The sequence below is a fragment of the Colobus angolensis genome, unplaced genomic scaffold (assembly GCF_000951035.1).
Source record: "Colobus angolensis palliatus isolate OR3802 unplaced genomic scaffold, Cang.pa_1.0 Scaffold100, whole genome shotgun sequence".
Classification (NCBI taxonomy): Eukaryota; Metazoa; Chordata; class Mammalia; order Primates; family Cercopithecidae; genus Colobus; species Colobus angolensis.
Window position 1 is genome coordinate 9,588,121 of NW_012110920.1, and position 17,629 is coordinate 9,605,749.

Below are 17,629 nucleotides of genomic sequence, written 5' to 3' on the forward strand. Positions count from 1 at the left end.
GGACACTTGGTGGCAAGCAGAAAGGGAATTCTGGATCCCGTGGCACATAGTGTGAGTTCTAAGCCGATCCACTGCAGGCACCACCTCCTCCCCTACTGGAGGCTGCCTGCCGTCTCCAACTGTCCTCACCTACCTGTGTCACTGGCCACCACTGACCCTCTGGTGGGGAGGTAACCAGACCCAAGGCAGCTGGGGCCAGGGTTCCCCAGTTAGCTGATGACCCTCACCGCAAGGATTCAGTGACTCACTCTGAATGAAGCATCATAAATTTCTTCCTAATAGCACAGTTGTCACTGAACCATTCCAACAATTTGGCAGGGCAAGCCATTTGGCTCAAGGCAGCAGAGGTAATCCTCTGTTTATAAAGTGTCTCCTGCTGCGCACTGCAGAGGGGTGAGGACCACCAAGTTGTCACAACATCGATTTGGAGCTCGCAGGATCATGCCCACTTTACAGATGAGGGCGTGGAGTCCCAGGGAGATCATATGGGAAGAATTAGTGACTCAGTCCCTCAGGGCCGGCTGGGACAGACCCTGGCACCTCACCCCCAGCGGGTAGCACCGTGGAGTGGCTGGCAGCGGGGGCCTTGGCAGCAGACAGCTAGGGTTTGAATCCTGGCCCTGGGTGACCTCAGACAGGTTCCTTAGTCTCTCTAGGGTCTCCTTCCCTCATGTGCGCAATGGGGATAATGCTTAACTAATGGGGCTTACCTAGAGATTCAGCACAGTGCCAGCGCCCAGCAAGCGCCCCTGAGGCTGTTTGCTGGTGTATGTACAGTCTCCAGGCAAGCGCCACATGCCTCCTGGTAGCTCATTCAGCACCGCTACTGGGCGCCCTGCGTGCTTCCTGTGGCACTCTATCCTCTCATTGTTCTTTTGAGTAAAGAAAGGTGGCCATCGACATTATATTATTTAATACCCCCAGGGGGCATTTGGGGGAGGTATTATTAGCCCTAGTTGACAGGGATGGGAACTGAGGCTGAGAGTTTGGGTAACTTCTTCAAGCCCTCCCGCCAGGGGCGTGCCAGGGCCAGGGTCAGACTGGGAATTCATTCCCCAACACAACAGTTCCCAGGGGAAGCCCATGGTCAGGGACCAGCTGCCCCCAGGGAAGTTCCGGATAAGGCTAAGTATTTTTGTCGCTGCATTCTTCCCAGGCAGCTCACTCCCTGGAGTCTGGACAGTTGCCAAGGAGGTATGAAGGGGAAGGCAAAAGGAGGACTTCCTGTGGAGGGCGTAGGCAGTCGAGCTGTCGCTTCCGGAGCTGACATTACACATCTCGCTCATGCACGCGACACTGCTGCAGACGAGGCCTCATGCCGTCCTGGTTTTCCAGAGGCAAAGGAGTCACAGAGAGCTCCCGCCCCTTGCCCCCCCCCTGCCCTGGCGCCCACCTGTGCTGCTGCCCTACTGCCTTCCATCTGGGAGGATAAAGCCGGCCAGGGCAGTTTGGAATCCACATCCAAGCCAAATGACCCTTCCCCACCACCGCGGGCGCCGCAGCCCTCTTCCTGCAGCAGCCTCTGGTCCTCTCACCAAGCAGGCCGGAGCCTCCTTCAGCTTCTGCGTTGGGGGTCAGGGAGGGACCTCTCCTGCTGCCGCCACGCATCCTGGGGACACAGGTGGCATCAACCTGGGACAGTGTCTTCAAGACTCCACACCTCAAGGCTCCCTCTGTGTGTCCTCCACGAAGCCGGGACTTCGTTAGAGGACCAGGCGGGTCCTGGAGCCGGCAAGGTCCTCACAGTGCCCTGTCCCGCCGCAGCCTCCCAGACCCCGCCACTGGGGCCCGCGAGCTAGCCGCCATGCCCCGAGCCCCTCCATCTCCGTGCTCCGAGCCGCGCGCCCCCGCCAGGTCCACGCGGACTGGAGGCGCCAGACCCAGCCAGAAACATCGGGAGCCAGCGCCGCCGGACTGTGCTGGGCTCTGGCTGAGGAAGCTGAGGGGACTGTGCTGGGCTCGGGCGGAGGAAGCTGAGGGGCCCAGTGGCTCCCACGGCGGGGTCCTGTGAGGGGCTCAGGAGAGCACCGGCTCCAGCGGCGGCGGGCCCTAGATGCTACAGACCGCCCAGGGGCCACAGTCGGGCAGTCCAAGGCTGCCCGGCCTATGTCACAGGATTTCAGAGCTGCTAAGGGACTGGCCTCCCCTGCTGTCACCGACACCCCGAGAGGGAGCTGCGGGGTGGGGGAAAGGTGTAAGCTTGGAGTTCCAGAAGCTAGGGTGGACTGTCCCCCCGCCCCGCCCCCGCACGCGGGCTGTGTCTTTCCTCCGAGGGTGACCCTGGGGAGATCCTTTCACTAATGGGCGGTCTCCGCACAGCTTCAGGGCCTGTGACATGGAGGGCTGCTGTGGAGGAAGGAGCCTAGAACTTGCTAGACCTTCACACACACCGGCCCGGGAGCCTGTTGCCGAGCAGTCCCTGACATAGAAAAGGAAGGAATTAGCATAATCATCAATCACACTCTCTCCACTAGCTTCCCTGTGAAAATAATTTGCTGGTGCCCAGAGGCAGGGCTCCTCTAAACAGCCACCAGGTCGGGCGCCGTGAGGCTCAGGGAATTGTGGAATCAAGCTAATGAAGTGGAATCCGTCCTCCTGGGGCTGTGTGTTCCTGCGGCTCTGAACGCATCGTCTTACACACAAAAGCAGCTCTAGAAAATGTGGAGAAGCACGGAGTGATGCCAATGAGGAAGATGATTAGAGGGTTGGAAAATGAGATGGACGTCAGATTAAAGATTAAGGCAACTAGGACTGTTTAGCCGGAAGGAGGAAAGAATGAGGAGCAGGAGCAGGCAACTTAATCATCTCTTCCCATGTTGCATGAAGAAGACACCCCGGGCTCCTTTCCTCCCCGAGCCTGCGCTCTCCCGCCCTCACTCCCTGTATCTTTATCTCAAGCATCTTTGTGTTCTATTTACTTTTCTCTCTCTCTCTTTTTTTTTTTTTTTTTCCGAGACCAGATCTTGCTCTTCCAGGCTAGAGTGCTGTGGCACGACCATCACAGCAGCCTCCAACTCCTGGGCTCAAGTGATCCTCCCACCTTAGCCTCCCGAGTAGCTAGGACCACAGGCATGTGCTACCACACCTGGCTAATTTTTAATTTTTTTGTGGAGATGGGGTCTTGCCGTGTTGCCCAGGCTGGTCTTGAACTCCTGGCCTCAAGCGATCCTCCTGCCTTGGCCTTCCAAAGTTCTATGTGCTTTTCAATTCATTTTGACCTGTATGGAGCATCTACTCTGTGCCAGACACTTTACCAAATTCTGGAGCTAACAATGATGAAAAGACAGGGTTTCTGCCTTGTGGGTCAAATAGGGAAATGAGTCCATAACCTTAAACTATGCATACTGTAGGACTGTAGTGCTTCAGATGCTACCGGAGCTCAGGAGCAGTGTGGGTTGCTCAGCCCTGCCTGGGCTTCAGGGGAGTTTGATGAGATGATGCCCAAGTGGAGACTTGAAGAATGAATCAGTGAGCCAGGTGAGGATGGGTGGGAAGAGCATTCCAGACAGCAGAAGCAGCCTGAGCCCAGAATGTCAAATGCAGTGTTTGAAGGCAACTACGGCTGGCCTTTACTGAAGCCAAAAGTAGAGAAGCAAAAAGGGTGGTTCAGGGTGTGGCCAGAGGGTCAGGCAGGGCCCAGATCCCAAGGTCCTGCACCCTGGGATAGGGAACATGAGCTTTATCTGGAAACCAGCACTTCCTGGAGTATTGAGAATAATATAGGTTACATGCAGCGTTAATAAAAGTTCCAAAATAAATAAAAAAGTCCTTCTTGGTAAAATAAGTTGAATTGACCTTGAGTTAAACCAGTGATTCTCCACTTAGGGCTGATTTTGCTCCCCTACCCCAACCCAGCCAGGGGACATTTGGCAATGTCTGGAGATATTTTTGGTTGTCCCAATTTGGGGGTGGGTTGCTATTGGCATCCAGTGGGAAGAGACCAGGGATGCTGCTTATCATCCTACAGTGCAAAGGGCAGAACCCTACAAAAACTGCTTCCCCCATCCTCAGGGCTCCCACAGCCCCTGCACAGGCCTTGCGGATTGTTCGTCTCTGTACTATCACGGTCTTTTTACTGGTTGGTTTCCCAGCAAAACATTAGGACTATGCAGGTCCTAATGACTGGGTTCAGGTAGCCAGGATTTGGAGGAGGGCAGAGGAAGATGTGGAAGAGAGGACATCCTGCAGGGTTGGATGAAGGTGGCTACAGTGGATGGAATCTGGCTCTTTGGGGATACTTCTGCCATCAGTGTTGGTGGTTGATTCTAGGGGCTCTTTCCATTTTAGCAGCCCCTCACCAGCTGTGCCAGGGGCTTGGGGAAATTAGACCTGACCCTGAGGAGCTGGCCAGGTCAGTTAGAGTCAGGGACCTGCTCTGTGCTGGGCACTGTGTGGGTGCTGGGAAGACCATCCTCTATGGTCAGGTTCTCCTGTTTAATTTTTCTTCCCAGAATCTTGTAACATATCTATTTTTTAGTTGGTTTGCCTGTCTCTTCTCTCTCTCTCTCTTTTTTTTTTTTTTTGAGATGGAATTTCACTCTTGTTACCCAAGCTGGAGTGCAATGGTGCAATCTCTGCTTACTGCAACCTCTGCCTCCTGGATTCAAGCGATTCTCCTGCCTCAGCCTCCTGAGTAGCTGGGATTACAGGCATGTGCCACCACACCCAGCTGATTTTTTGTATCTTTAGTAGAAATGGGGTTTCACCATGTTAGCCAGCATGGTCTCAATCTCCTGACTTTGTGATCTGCCCGCCTTGGCCTCCCAAAGTGCTGGAATTACGGGTGTGAGCCACTGCATCTGGCCTCCTGTCTCTTCTCTTCACTCCCTTCCCCACCCCTGAATGTCAGCCCCACGAGGGCAAGGCTTTTTTTTTTTTTGAGATGGAGTCTCGCTCTGTCGTCCAGGCTGGAGTGCAGTGGCCAGATCTCAGCTCACTGCAAGCTCCACCTCCCGGGTTTACGCCATTCTCCCGCCTCAGCCTCCCGAGTAGCTGGGACTACAGGCGCCCGCCACCTCACCCGGCTAGTTTTTTGTATTTTTTAGTAGAGACGGGCTTTCACCGTGTTTGCCAGGATGGTCTCGATCTCCTGACCTCGTGATCCGCCCGTCTCGGCCTCCCAAAGTGCTGGGATTACAGGCTTGAGCCACCGCACCCGGTGAGGGCAAGGCTTTTAATCTGTTTTGTTCACGGCAGTATTCCCAGAGTCTAGAGCAGCGACTGTCATGTAGATTGTGCTCAACTAAAATTTGTTGAATGGGCCAAGCACAGTGACTCATACCTGTAATCTCAGCGCTCTGTCTCTGAAACATTTAAAAATTAGTTGGGCATGGTGGTGCACGCCTGTGGTCCTAGCTACTTGGGAGGCTAAGGTGGGACCAGCTCTTGAGCCCAGGAGGCAGAGGTTAGAGTGAGCTATGATTGTATCACTGCACTCCAGTCTGGGTGACAGAGCAAGATTCTGTCTCAAAAAATAAAAATAAAAGTAAAAACTGTTGAATGAATGAACGTCTAAATCCCTGTCCTGCTCTACAGCTAGCTCGGAGTGCCTGGTGCTGGGGTTAAAGTCTACCACGGCAGGAATGGGAAATTCCGAGGAAGTCTCCTCCTAAAACATGTAGCAGTTTTTCATTATCCAGAGTGATCATTCTGAAATTGCTTTAGGGGGAAAGACGTGGGAACTTCACACTTCCAACCAGGGTGCCCCCTCAACAATCTGGAATGATGGACTAACCATTAGCTGAGGGAGGAGGGGGCAGGACAGGATAATGCAAAAGGCCAAGCTAGCCGACCACCAAATGAAATTGTAGTCACTTGACAGGACAATGGCATGAGCAAAGGTCTCCTGCCTCCCGGAACTGTTGCCAAGCATTGTGACACACAGGCCTAATCGCATCTGAGTGCGGTGCTGCAGAGGAACGGCCCACGCGGCTGGCAGGGCTTCAGTCACTGCCTGCTTGCCTGAGGAAGCCCATGCATCACAATGAGGGCCAACAGGGCTCCCCAGTTACACATGGGGAGTGAGGACCAAAGCAGGAGAGCAAGTGCCTACTGGTCCCCTTGGAGACAACACAAGAAAATAAATACTTGTGGGTAGAAGCAGGTGTCCAGGCCTAGTCAAGGTTGCCAGGGAATTTTGTGCTAATGGGGGTTCTGTTTACCCCGAAGGCAGCAGCTTGGGCTGTGAGCAGAGCAAGGCTGTTAGGAATCTGGGTTCAAATCTCAGCTGACCCTCCAAGCTGTGGGTTCCAGGCTGCAGAGGTTAAAAATCTCCAGCTGTCCTCTTGAGCTTTGTGGCCTCAGGAAAGTCATTTATAAAAAGTGTGTGTAGGTGAAGGCAGGGCTTGTTATCTGCTCTGCTAAGCTACAGGTTTATTGGGAGGCTCAAAAAGATAAGGAAGGGTGGGTGTGATGGCTCACGCCTATAATTCCAGCACTTTGGAAGGCTAAGGTGGGAGGATCGCTTGAGGCCAGGAGTTCAAGACCAGCCTGGGCAACAGAGTGAGATTCCATCTGTACAATAAATAAAAATATTAGCCAGGCATGGTGGTACATGCCTGTGGTCCCAGCTACATGGGAGGTTGAGGTGGGAAGATCACTTGACCTAGGAGTTTGAGGCTGTAGTGAGCCATGATCCTGCCACTGCACTCCAGCCTGGGAAGAGTGAGACCCTGTCCCCAGAATTAAAAAACAACAATAAAACATAAATAAAAATAAGTTGAAAAAAGGTAGTGCAAGAGGAAGGGCCTTGAACCCTAAAGTGTGAAGTGTAGGTAGGAATGAGGGGGATGCAGCAGTGCCCCCCAGGATGGGGATGCGCATCAGAAACAATGACAAGCTCCCTGGGGGTGGCCTTTGAGTTACCAGTGGGAACCAACTGGCTTTCATGCACACACCTCACCCACAGGAGATGCCTTCTCAGTCCCTGGGGTTGTTGGAATTCTACTTAAGACCTCTTAATGGACAACTCCCTGGAGGCCCAGAGACACACAGGTCGTATGGGCTGTCTGAATTATTATAGTAATTTATTGCTTAGCGTGTAATTTATAGTCAGCTTATAGTCATATAGCATTTTCAATTTGTCAAACTCTTTCCCACAAATGTAGTCCTTAAATAACACCAAAAGCTAGGAATTGTTATGCTCATGTTACAGAGCACAGTTTTACAGAGGCTTAGAAAGGATGGGTGAATTTCCCAAAGGCACACAGCCAGTTAGTGTCAGAGACAGGCTTTGAGTTCAGGCCTCTGACTGCAGGTTAGCTTGGTGTTTGCTGTGTACATAAGACTGTTCTCTCCTTCCATAGTTCCATCCTCACCTCCTTTTTTTTAGGGTCTTTGCTTTGGAGCCCACTTTTTTTGTTTGCATTGTTTAACCAAACTCCCCTGACAAATCTAAGCAGAACTCTCTTCCTGACAAGGACAACCTGGAATACAGAATTCTCTCTGGGACAGACTACTGTTCTAAGAGCTTAGCCTGGGCACCTTCCTCAGCTGGTGCCATGCCCTTGGGGTAGTGCACCTGGCAGGGCTCCTTACCTAGCCTGTGCTCCCTCTGCCAAGAGAACCTGCCACCCTCAGTAAGGCAGATATAATTATTCCAAAATGTATAGATTGCCTGAGAAGGTGATTTCCTAGATCTCCCAGATATGAGATGATGAACACTCTCTCTCCTTAAAATCAGTACAGTCCACTCACTTCCCTGTGGAAAGGGAATTTTGCACTGGGATTCTGAATCCTAGGAATAAAACAAAGGAAAGAGAGTGTTAGTTTACAATAAAGATTAAAATACTCTCTGATGTTTAAAATAACTCTTCATATACTACCAACTAATTTCACATCCATTACTACATTTATTCCTTACAATAGCCCTGTGAGGTATTATCAGCTCAATTTGAAATATAGGGGAAACTTTGGTTTAAAAGTGCATAGATGACTTGCCCAAGGTCACAAGGCTGACACACAATAGAGATGGAACAAAGACTTGGTTCTTCTAAGAGTCCAGGGCTTCACAGATGGCAACAGCTGTTACTTTCCGTAGGTGAAAAGTTAATCATCAATAAATTCAGGCTGGGCGTGGTGGCTCAAGCCTGTAATCCCAGTACTTTGCAAGGCTGAGGTGGATGGATCACTTGAGTCCAGGAGTTCAAGACCAGCAACATAGTAGGACTCCATCTCTACAAAAAATTTAAAAATTAGCTGGGTGTAGTGATGCATACCTGTGGTCCCAGCTACTCAGGAGGCTAAGGTGGGAGGATCACTTGAACCCAGGAGGTCGAGGCTGCAATAAGCCATGTTCACACCACTGCGCTCCAGTCTGGGCAACAGAGTGAGACCCTGTCTCGAAAAAACAAAAGACAAAATTCAAAGGTTGATTAAAAGTAAGGACTTCTAATGAGAATTGCTTTAAATTCCATAACATTATTATTTATCTCTTCTCCAAGAATAAGAAAATTAGGCTAAGGCATCTAACTGATGCTCACCACAAACCTATCATCCAATATTATAGCAGGTACATGAAGACGGATGAGAGGTATGTATTAAGAGACTCACCAGCCATTGCTTGATGTTGGGTCCATGGGGGTTGTCCAGGACTTTGACTTTAAGAGAGTCCAGGCTGGTGTTGTCCCTATGAGTAGTTACAGAGCAATACTCGGTTTCTTACCCAAATGTCCAGAGGAATTTAAGAATAAGTGTAAATCTGCCAGGCGCGGTGGCTCACACCTGTAATCCCAGCACTTTGGGAAGCTGAGGCGGATGGATCACGAGGTCAAGAGATCGAGACCATCCTGGCCAACATGGTGAAACGCTGTCCGTACTAAAAATACAAAAAGTAACTAGTCATGGTGGCGGGCACCTGTAATCCCAGCTACTCAGGAGGCTGAGGCAGCAGAATTGCTTGAACCTGGGAGTCAGAGGTTTCAGTGAGCCGAGATTGCGCCACTGTACTCCAGCCTGGTGACAGAGCAAGACTCTGTCTCAAAAAAAAAATTAAAGAAAAATAATAAGTGTAAATCACAGCCTCTACCTTTAAGGAGTTTATCATTTGTCAGGAAGGTAAGGTTTATTATGAAATCTTTGCAAGGTCACGTACAAAACAGAATGGAATTGAATGCTCATCTGCTTGGTACCTAGCCTGAGAAGGCTTCTTGAAGGAAGTAGGTCTTGAGAATGGGTAGGACTTAGAGGGAGAGGAAGGAGAAAGGGTTTCCAGTCTGATGGAGGATGAGGGTATACCAAGCAGCAGAAAGGTATTGGGGGTGCATGGCTCCCAGGGCCACCCTGCCCACACCCCTGGCACTCTGGTCATTCTGCATACATTACCTGGGTCCTTGTACAAGCCAGGTTTTAACTCTCAGCCTTTGTACCTGCTATTTCCTCTTTTGGAAAGAGCTTCCCTCCCTTGTGTTTTTGTCCCCCATCTCTCATGCCTCATTTACCTGTTAAACTCTTCTCTCCTGCCACTTCAACTTCGATTCTACCATGAGACTGTCTCTGACCCACTGTGGTGCTTTGTCTTCCTCTTTGTGGCACTAACCGCGTGGAGCAATGTTTTGTTAGTGAGTCTGTGTCCTCCACCAGATCATGCCCCTTGAGAACGGAGACTTCTTTCTGTTAATTTTTGTATGGTATTTGTTGAATAAATATAAACAAAAGATGGAAGTATTGAATGAATGAATGAATAAGTCTGCAAAAAGATACTCTCGCTATAGGTTCACCTAGAACCAGTGGTGCCCTGGGCCACTAGATGAAATATGCCTAATAAATTGTACAGAATTAATGATTCTGCAATGAATGATCGATGAATTGACTGAGTTATATGTACATGAGAGTGAAAACACATCATCACTATTTAGCTGACTTGGTTGACATTTTTGTTTTAACCTTTTGCCTGGAAGTCAGTGAGGCTGAGACCTGGAGGATCAGGAGTTCATCAAGGGTAGGGTGCAGAGCATGCTGAACAGCCTGTGCAGGGCCTAGAGGAGAGAAGGCATGGGCTCAATGCAAGTGGTTCAGCAGCAGCTCATAGGCCATGAGCAGAATCTGGAAAGGCAAGAGAGGAGGCCGGAGAAGCGAGCAGGGGCCAGAACTCCAAATGAATCCAACCTTTTCCTGAGGACAGTAGGATATAATTAGAACCTTTAATTTAAGCAGGGTGTGTTGCAATATTTTTTTTTAAGAAAAGAAAGAGAACCTTGACTGAAATGTAAAGAATGGTTGGAGCAGAATAAGACTGGAGGCTGCTGGGAGGCTGGTTTTAAGGCTGTTGCAGAAACCTGGGTATGGGATGGTGGGGGGTAGACTAGGGCGGTAGCTGTGGGTTTGGAGAGAGGTTAAGGAGGTAGAATGGACACGCCTTAGTGACAGTCAGGATTGGCGGGTGGTGAGGGTGCTGGTGGAGGGAGTCTAGGAAAAGGAGTCGAGGGTGATAATGTTAAAGGGTCTGGCTTGGGAAGCTGGGTGGATTTCAACTGAGAGAATCTGTGGGAAGAGGCACAGTTGGGATGAGAGAGAGGAAAGAATAAGTTATTTCTAGGAATTTTTCTAAACATAGTTTTTGTTGAGGGTCTTGATTATATGATATATATACACCTAGATGGTTTTCCAATTAGTATAATTGCAGTAATTCAATTAATTAATTTGGTTACTTAATGTAATTGAAATAGTATGCTTTTTCAATTAATGCAATAACTATCTTTCATGCTATTATAAACTATATGCTATTATAGAATCTTCACAAACGTTAAAGGGTAAAATGTAAATAAATATGTACACTGTAAGAGAAAATGAGGGTTAGGGATGCTGACTGAAGGGATTCCTCTGCTGCACTCCTACAAGAGCAGGACAGCCTCAGCAGCCCACCCCCAGCATCTTTTGGGAGAGGCCTGTTCTTAGGACAGAGAGCGAGAAGAGCCTACAGCTGTACCCAGGAGGCCACAAGGGCATCACTACAAAAGGGGCAGGGGACCCAGGGGGAAGTCAACCTCAGGAGCAAGGGCGGAAGGGGCTCAGGGGAAGATCTGTGACTATGAAGGGGATCTGAAGAAAACTTTCCCAACCGACTGGCAAGAGAAAATGACAGTGTCTTTGAAAGTATTCTGTAATATCAAAAACGGAATACAAATTTATGGAACTATCACTGTTGTCCACAATCAAAACTATCCATTTAAAACTGATGGAAATTTTCCTGGTATTCATCTGTAAAACAACGGGTATCGTTGTTTTTACCACCTTCTCCTTTGTACCTTTTGAACCATTCAACTATATATATATGTGTGTGTGCGTGCATGTGTGTGTGTGTGTATCTCCACCTCCTGGATTCAAGCCATCCTCCTACCTTAGCCTTAGCCCCCGGAGTATTTGGGACTACAGGCATGTGCCAGCACGCCCGGCTAATTTTTGTGTTTTTAGTAGAGTTGGGGTTTCCCATGTTGGGTAGGTGGTCTTGAACTCCTGGCCTCAAGTGATCTGCTCACTTCTGCTCCCCAAAGTGCTGGGATTATAGGTGTAAGCCACTGCTCCTGGCCACAACAGTAATTTTTTAAAAAATTCTGTAAATTTACGTAAATCAGTTCTCACATGCACTTACTCATTATTATTCAATCATATATAGACAAATCAGATCATCAGGATGTTTTGGTGTCAAGAAATCATAAAAAGAAAGGCAGTGATTATGTCTCACAGTAATTTTATTCAACGGAAAAGCATGAGGCCCATGCCTAGGACAACATTAGATGATCACATATTGAACTAAAAGTAAATGAGTCACAGTAGCTTTGCAGAGGGAAAGGACATGGCATGAAATGGACAGGATTTAGATTCCAGTTGGGCTAAACTTCTTGGTGTCTCAGTTACTTTCATCTGTAAAATGAGTATAATTAAACTTGTATAAAGAAACATTATTGGACTCAACCAGGATAACCTCTGGGAAGCCAGCTGGCACCTGTGACCTACAACTCTCTGTGTGTCTGTTTGCTGAACCTTAGAAATAACGACTTTTCATGTGCAGGAATGCTTTTGACCACAAATCTATGGAGAAACCTGACCGGATGGCTGGGATAAATAGGGGCTTATTTTTCTCACTGTATAACATGTTTCTGGAGTCAGTAAGTCCAGGGCTGGGGTAGGGTGACCAATGTCCAGATTTGCCCAAGACCATTCCTGTTTTAGCATCTTGGGAAACCTCCACACGGTTGGTCAGCCTAGCAGTAATTGTCATCAGTTCACCATCAGGAACCAAGGTACTTTCTTCTTTTTCCCTTGGCCAGTCTGACTGTGGCTTGCTGCCTTATGGTTGCAAGATGACTGTTGCACCTTCAGGCATCACATCTGCATTCCAGGTGGGAGGAAGGGGGATGGCAAAAGGATCCAAGGCATTCTCTTAGAGAAGTTTACCTCTTATTCTGGAAAGAAAGTGTTCCTCAAAGACTTCCACTTATAGCTTATTGGCCAGAGTTGTCTCACTAGCTGCAAGAGTAGCTGGGAAATTGAGGTTTTGTTTCCACGCCGGTAGAAGAAGGCTAGGGGAGAAGGCCAGGAGAGGCTTTTGGGTGACCCCTCCGCAGCGTCTGGCCCAGCTCCTCCTCTTTCTCACACCCAGCCACAGTGTACTGCTATGGGACTGGCACTGAGCTGGAATCTGCGATGGACAGACAGACGAATAAACGCAACCCCCAGCCCGATTAAGCACATGGCCTGCGACAAAGATAACTATGTCAGAGGGCAGCTGTGAGAGTGTGGGAGGTGCTGTGCTGCCAAATCTCCCTGAGATGCAAGTGTGAATGACAGGCTTGGAGGATTAGCTGGGTGATATTGAACATGATGTACTTTCCAATAAAGGTGGATCCCAAGATTTGAGGACAGGACTTGGCAACAAGAAAGCTTCGGAGAGAACAGCCAGCTGGGTGTGAGAAGAAGGAATGTGTGTGTAGGGGTAAGCACCTCTCACCGCTGAAAATGACCAGGCTGGGGGCCTGCTGTGGCATTAGGGAGCCATTGTGAATACAACAGTATGAGAACGGAGATCTGAGTGACCGTGGAGCACACCAGCATAGAACCACAAAAACTTGTGGAGATGAGTCACCACCCACAAATGAAGAGTCCAAACCTGCCCTTGAGAAAAAGAAGACCAAACCTTTATCTCCTGGCTGAGGATCCTGCTGGGTGCTCAAGTCTCACCCGGCCTGGTTTCCTATCCTTTCGGCCTGTGATGCTAGCCCCCTCCTCGCTTTTCAACCTCTCTCTACTTCCCCAGCTCAGCTGCTAAATCCACTGCTCAGCCCAGGTCTGGCCAGCCTCTGAGCCAGGCAGGCCAGAGGCAGCAGCCTCAGTTGCCAGCCAGGGTTGATGCCTGATGCCAGCGACCCACTTGGGTTCCTAAGCAAGCAGCAGCATGCTCTGCCTCCTCTGCACTGGTACTGGCCAGGTCACAGCACAGATGTGGCTCTAACCCCCTCCCAGCAGCCTCAGAGCCACGAGAGCAGACCTGGAATTATTCTGCAGATTCTTCATGTGAACTCACGGAAACAGCAAAAAAAAAAAAGCCCTCAAGGTTGGAGAGTTACTGTCATGTTGTCCATGAGGAAATGAGGCCCAGGGAGGCCAGGTGAGTAGCTGGAGGTTACCTGGACACTCAGGGGTCAAGGTGGGTGATAAGGTAAAGCCCTAGGACTCCAGATTTGACCCAGTAGTTGAAACAAACCCAAGAGTTGCCCCCTTTTTATTTTTTTGAGAATGAGGAAAGCTTTACTCAGAGCAAACCTGTCCCCTTCTACATCTCCACTGGTTCCTAAATTCTAGATCTGGACAGTATGAAAAATTCAAGTTCTTGAAAACTAAAAATCAATAATGCATATTTCCTTTGGACATACACAGATGTAAAAGCATTTTTTTTTAAAAGGACTGTGAGACTATGTACAAAGCTGATTGTATGTGGCACTTTTGGAGAGAGCCTTCTTCTCACTGCCTTCTTCCAGGAAAAGAATCAATTCTCTGGCAGTTCTCTCACAGTCAAACTTTCCTTTTTGGTGTGATACCTAGCTACTGAGCAGTGGTTGAGGAGGTTCTTCCCACTTCAGGCTACTAGTTCAGAAGGCCTCCTCTATTCCAGGGTATCCATCAAGCAGGGATTGCAAGGATGTCTGGGTGATCTGAGCCCTCTGTAGGGAATGGCCAGCAGGGACGAAGGGCCCCGTCCCAGGCATTGAGTTGCTCAGAAGCTCACCAGACAAAGACCCCAAGAGGCAGCCAACAGGGAAGACCTTATTGTCCACTGCAAAGCCACATTCTGATGACAATAAAAGAACACCCATGAGAAGGCCTGTAAGACTGTAAGAGAAGAAGAACCAACATGGATTGTGCTCCTACTTGTGCCAGGCACCAACAGTACCAGGATGCCTTGGCTGAGGAGAGATAGTTTGAGGAGTAACAGCCTTCTGTTACTGAGCAAAGGGTGGAAGCGGTGAGAACCCTTCATTCACCCACAAACTCTTCTCTGGTAGCCACGTCTCATTGTGTGTGCACTTGCTGGTCTTCGTGTCTTCACATTGCATGCCGTGAAGACACCTCTATTAAAGCATTTTCACAGAGAAAAAAAGAGGTCTTACATTGAGCATCTGATTTAATCTTCCCTAAAAACCTGCAGAGATGGGTATCCATAATATAGATGAAGAAACTGAGACACAGAGAGACTAGGTTATTTGCTCAAGCTCTCTTAAGCTCTTAACCACTACTCTATTGCTGCTTTGGAGAGAAACCAGAAAACAAAAAAGGATGGAGGGGAGAAAACAAACACACACATTCCTCTCAATCACTATATTAACACTTGAAGGAAGGGAGTGTTATCCCCATTTTATAGGTGAGGAAACTGAAGCTTAGTTAAAAGGTGTCCCAAGGTCACATAGCTGGTAAGCATTGCTCCAGGTATGGAGTCCAAGCCTGTCAGCCTCCAAGGCCCAAAACCCCTGATTCCCAAATGATGATTTCCAGCGAGGGAAATGGAGCGGGCTTCAGCATAGTTGGCATTGGAACGAAACATCAAGCAGGGTTCACTGGATAGAGGTGGGAGGGCAGGCAGGCCATGCCATAGGCCTGCATCAGCAAAGTCCCAGGGTTTGAAAATTCATGATCTGTGTGTCAAGAGATGAAAGGCACCTAATGACACATTCCTTTACTACAGTTCTAACTGGACAATAAAATGCCACATCTCACCATTTTGAGATGTGAAAATAATTGCAAAATAAATATACATTGAACTCAGAATATAAAACTGTATATAACAAGATGCCAATTTGGTAGAGGTGTGTGTACGTGTGTGTGTGTGTGTCTGTGGGAGAGAGAGAGGCTACAAGAAAATCCACCATCTTGTTAAGTGGATTTTTCAGGATGTGAGGCTCATAAATGATTTTTGTTTTCTGATTTTACTTTTCTGTATCTTAAACACATTGAATGGTACCTTTGCAGCTACGAAAAGAGATCTTATTTGCTTACAAAGATGCAAGGCACAGCTTTTTCCTGATACCATTTACAGGGAAAGGATGAACCTCTCTTTATCCCATTGACCCTCCTCCTCTCCTGTCTTGCCAGCTCACAAGTTGATTTTCCAAGACTTTCCATTTGTGAGCTCTTGATGTTTAATTCAACATCAAGGATTCAACATTCAAATTTGTTAAAACAATTTTGGTGGGAGTGGAAGAGATGATGTCCGATGTGATCTGCTTTGAAGACCTCAGAGAGGGCTATAATTTACCCACGCCTGGAACACACATGTGAAAGCTTTAAGTTTCCCTGAGCTGTTCCCCTTTGACCAGGGAAAAGTGTGGATTCCCCTGAAATCCTCGGCAGATTTCTGAGCACGCAGCCCCTAAGTCTCATCCTGCTGTCTCTCTACCTCACTCTGCCCTTACATCACTACCTGTGTAGAAAGCAAACCCTTAAACTCAAGTTGAAGCTGCTATTTTTTTTAAAAGCTTTTAGAGATAAAATCAGCCTGGAATGTAGTGGTATGTAATGACAAAGTTGACTGTTGACTCCATTTACTTTCATTCTTATGACTTCATTGTCATATATTCCCATTTGTATTTGAAGGGGTTTATCACAGATGCTGTTATTTAAGTGTTATTAAAAAAAATTCTGGAGCTAAAGAAAAAGAAATCATATACAAGGAATGGCCACCTGGATTGAAACAAAAAAGTTGTTCCAGTTTAAAAGTAGTCCTTGGTTTGACTTAAAAAGAATTCAAACATCCCTCTCCCCCTAGATTTGAAAAGTATGTCTCCTTCTCCCCACTCTGTATTTTTTAAAAGGTCTTGGGTTCCATTTTCAATATAAGTTCTATATTTTTAAGGGTGACACATACCAAGTAACCAGAAACTGGCCTTGGCTTGGAAAACCTCCCAGTTCTCATCAACATGCAATCACTAGCTCCTTTCAGCATGATGAATACTATTGATTGGCTCAGATAGGCTTGTGACCCAGCAGGCGTATTAGACATTGGCTATAAAACATCTCCTTATGAATTTTTTATTGGCTTGAGTGTCTGGAGAGCTGGGCAGCTGCCTCCCTGAGTGCTCTCCCTCCCTCCTTGCTCTCCCTCCTCCTCTCTGCGTCTCTGGGCTGATGATGCCACTCTGCAGGGCCACGTTATTGGATCAGAGTGATTAGCTTTACAGCCTGTTTTTCCGAGTAGAATCCAATTTCTTTTTCAGGTGCAGTGGGCTTACGAGTAGTCATGTGCTTTTTGTTTTGCGATGGCATCACAGGATTACTAGAAGATGCAGTAAACTGAAGTCATTTCCCATTAGCCATACTCCTCGGGATACTAAGACAATGTGTCACTCTGCACTTGCAGCATCACAAGCACTTTTCAGGAGAAAGATTGCCTTCAGCAGCTCAAGGAGAAGCTGACAAAGAGTTGAATTTTTCATACAAGTTTGCTCTGAGTGAAGCTTTCCCCATTCTAAAAAAAGTAAAATAAAATAAAAAGGGGGCAACTCTTGGGTTTGCTTCAGCCACTGGGTCAAATCTGGAGTCCTGGGACTTTACCTTACCACCCACTTCAGTGTGAGCTTGATAAATCCTCATTAGGAGTCTCTGAGAGATTACTGAGGCTCTCAGACAAAGCAGACTCTCGAGAAGCATCATGGCAGGCATTGCCAAACACCTTGGCTCACGATTTTCATCATAACCACAAGAGAGGAGGAACAGTGCTCCCACTTTTATGCTGGTGGAAACTGAGTAGCTGGGAACCTCAGTAATCTCTCAGAGACTCCTATTGTAGATTTATCAGACTTACACTGAAGCAGGTGGTAAGGTAAAGCCCTAGGACTGCAGACTTGACCCAGGGGTTGAAGTATACCCAAGAGTTGCCCCCTTTTTATTTTTTTGAGGATGAGGAAAGCTTCACTCAGACTACACCTGTCCCCTTCTACATCTCCATTGGTTCCTAAATTCTAGATTTGGACAATATGAAAAATTCAAGTTCTTGAAAAATAAAAATCAATAATGCATATCTCCTTTGGACATACACAGATGTAAAAGCATTTTTTAAAGGACTGTGGGACTACGTACAAAGTTGATTATATGTGGCAGTTTTGGAGAGAGGGAGAGAAAGAAATGGAAAGGAGGTGGGTGG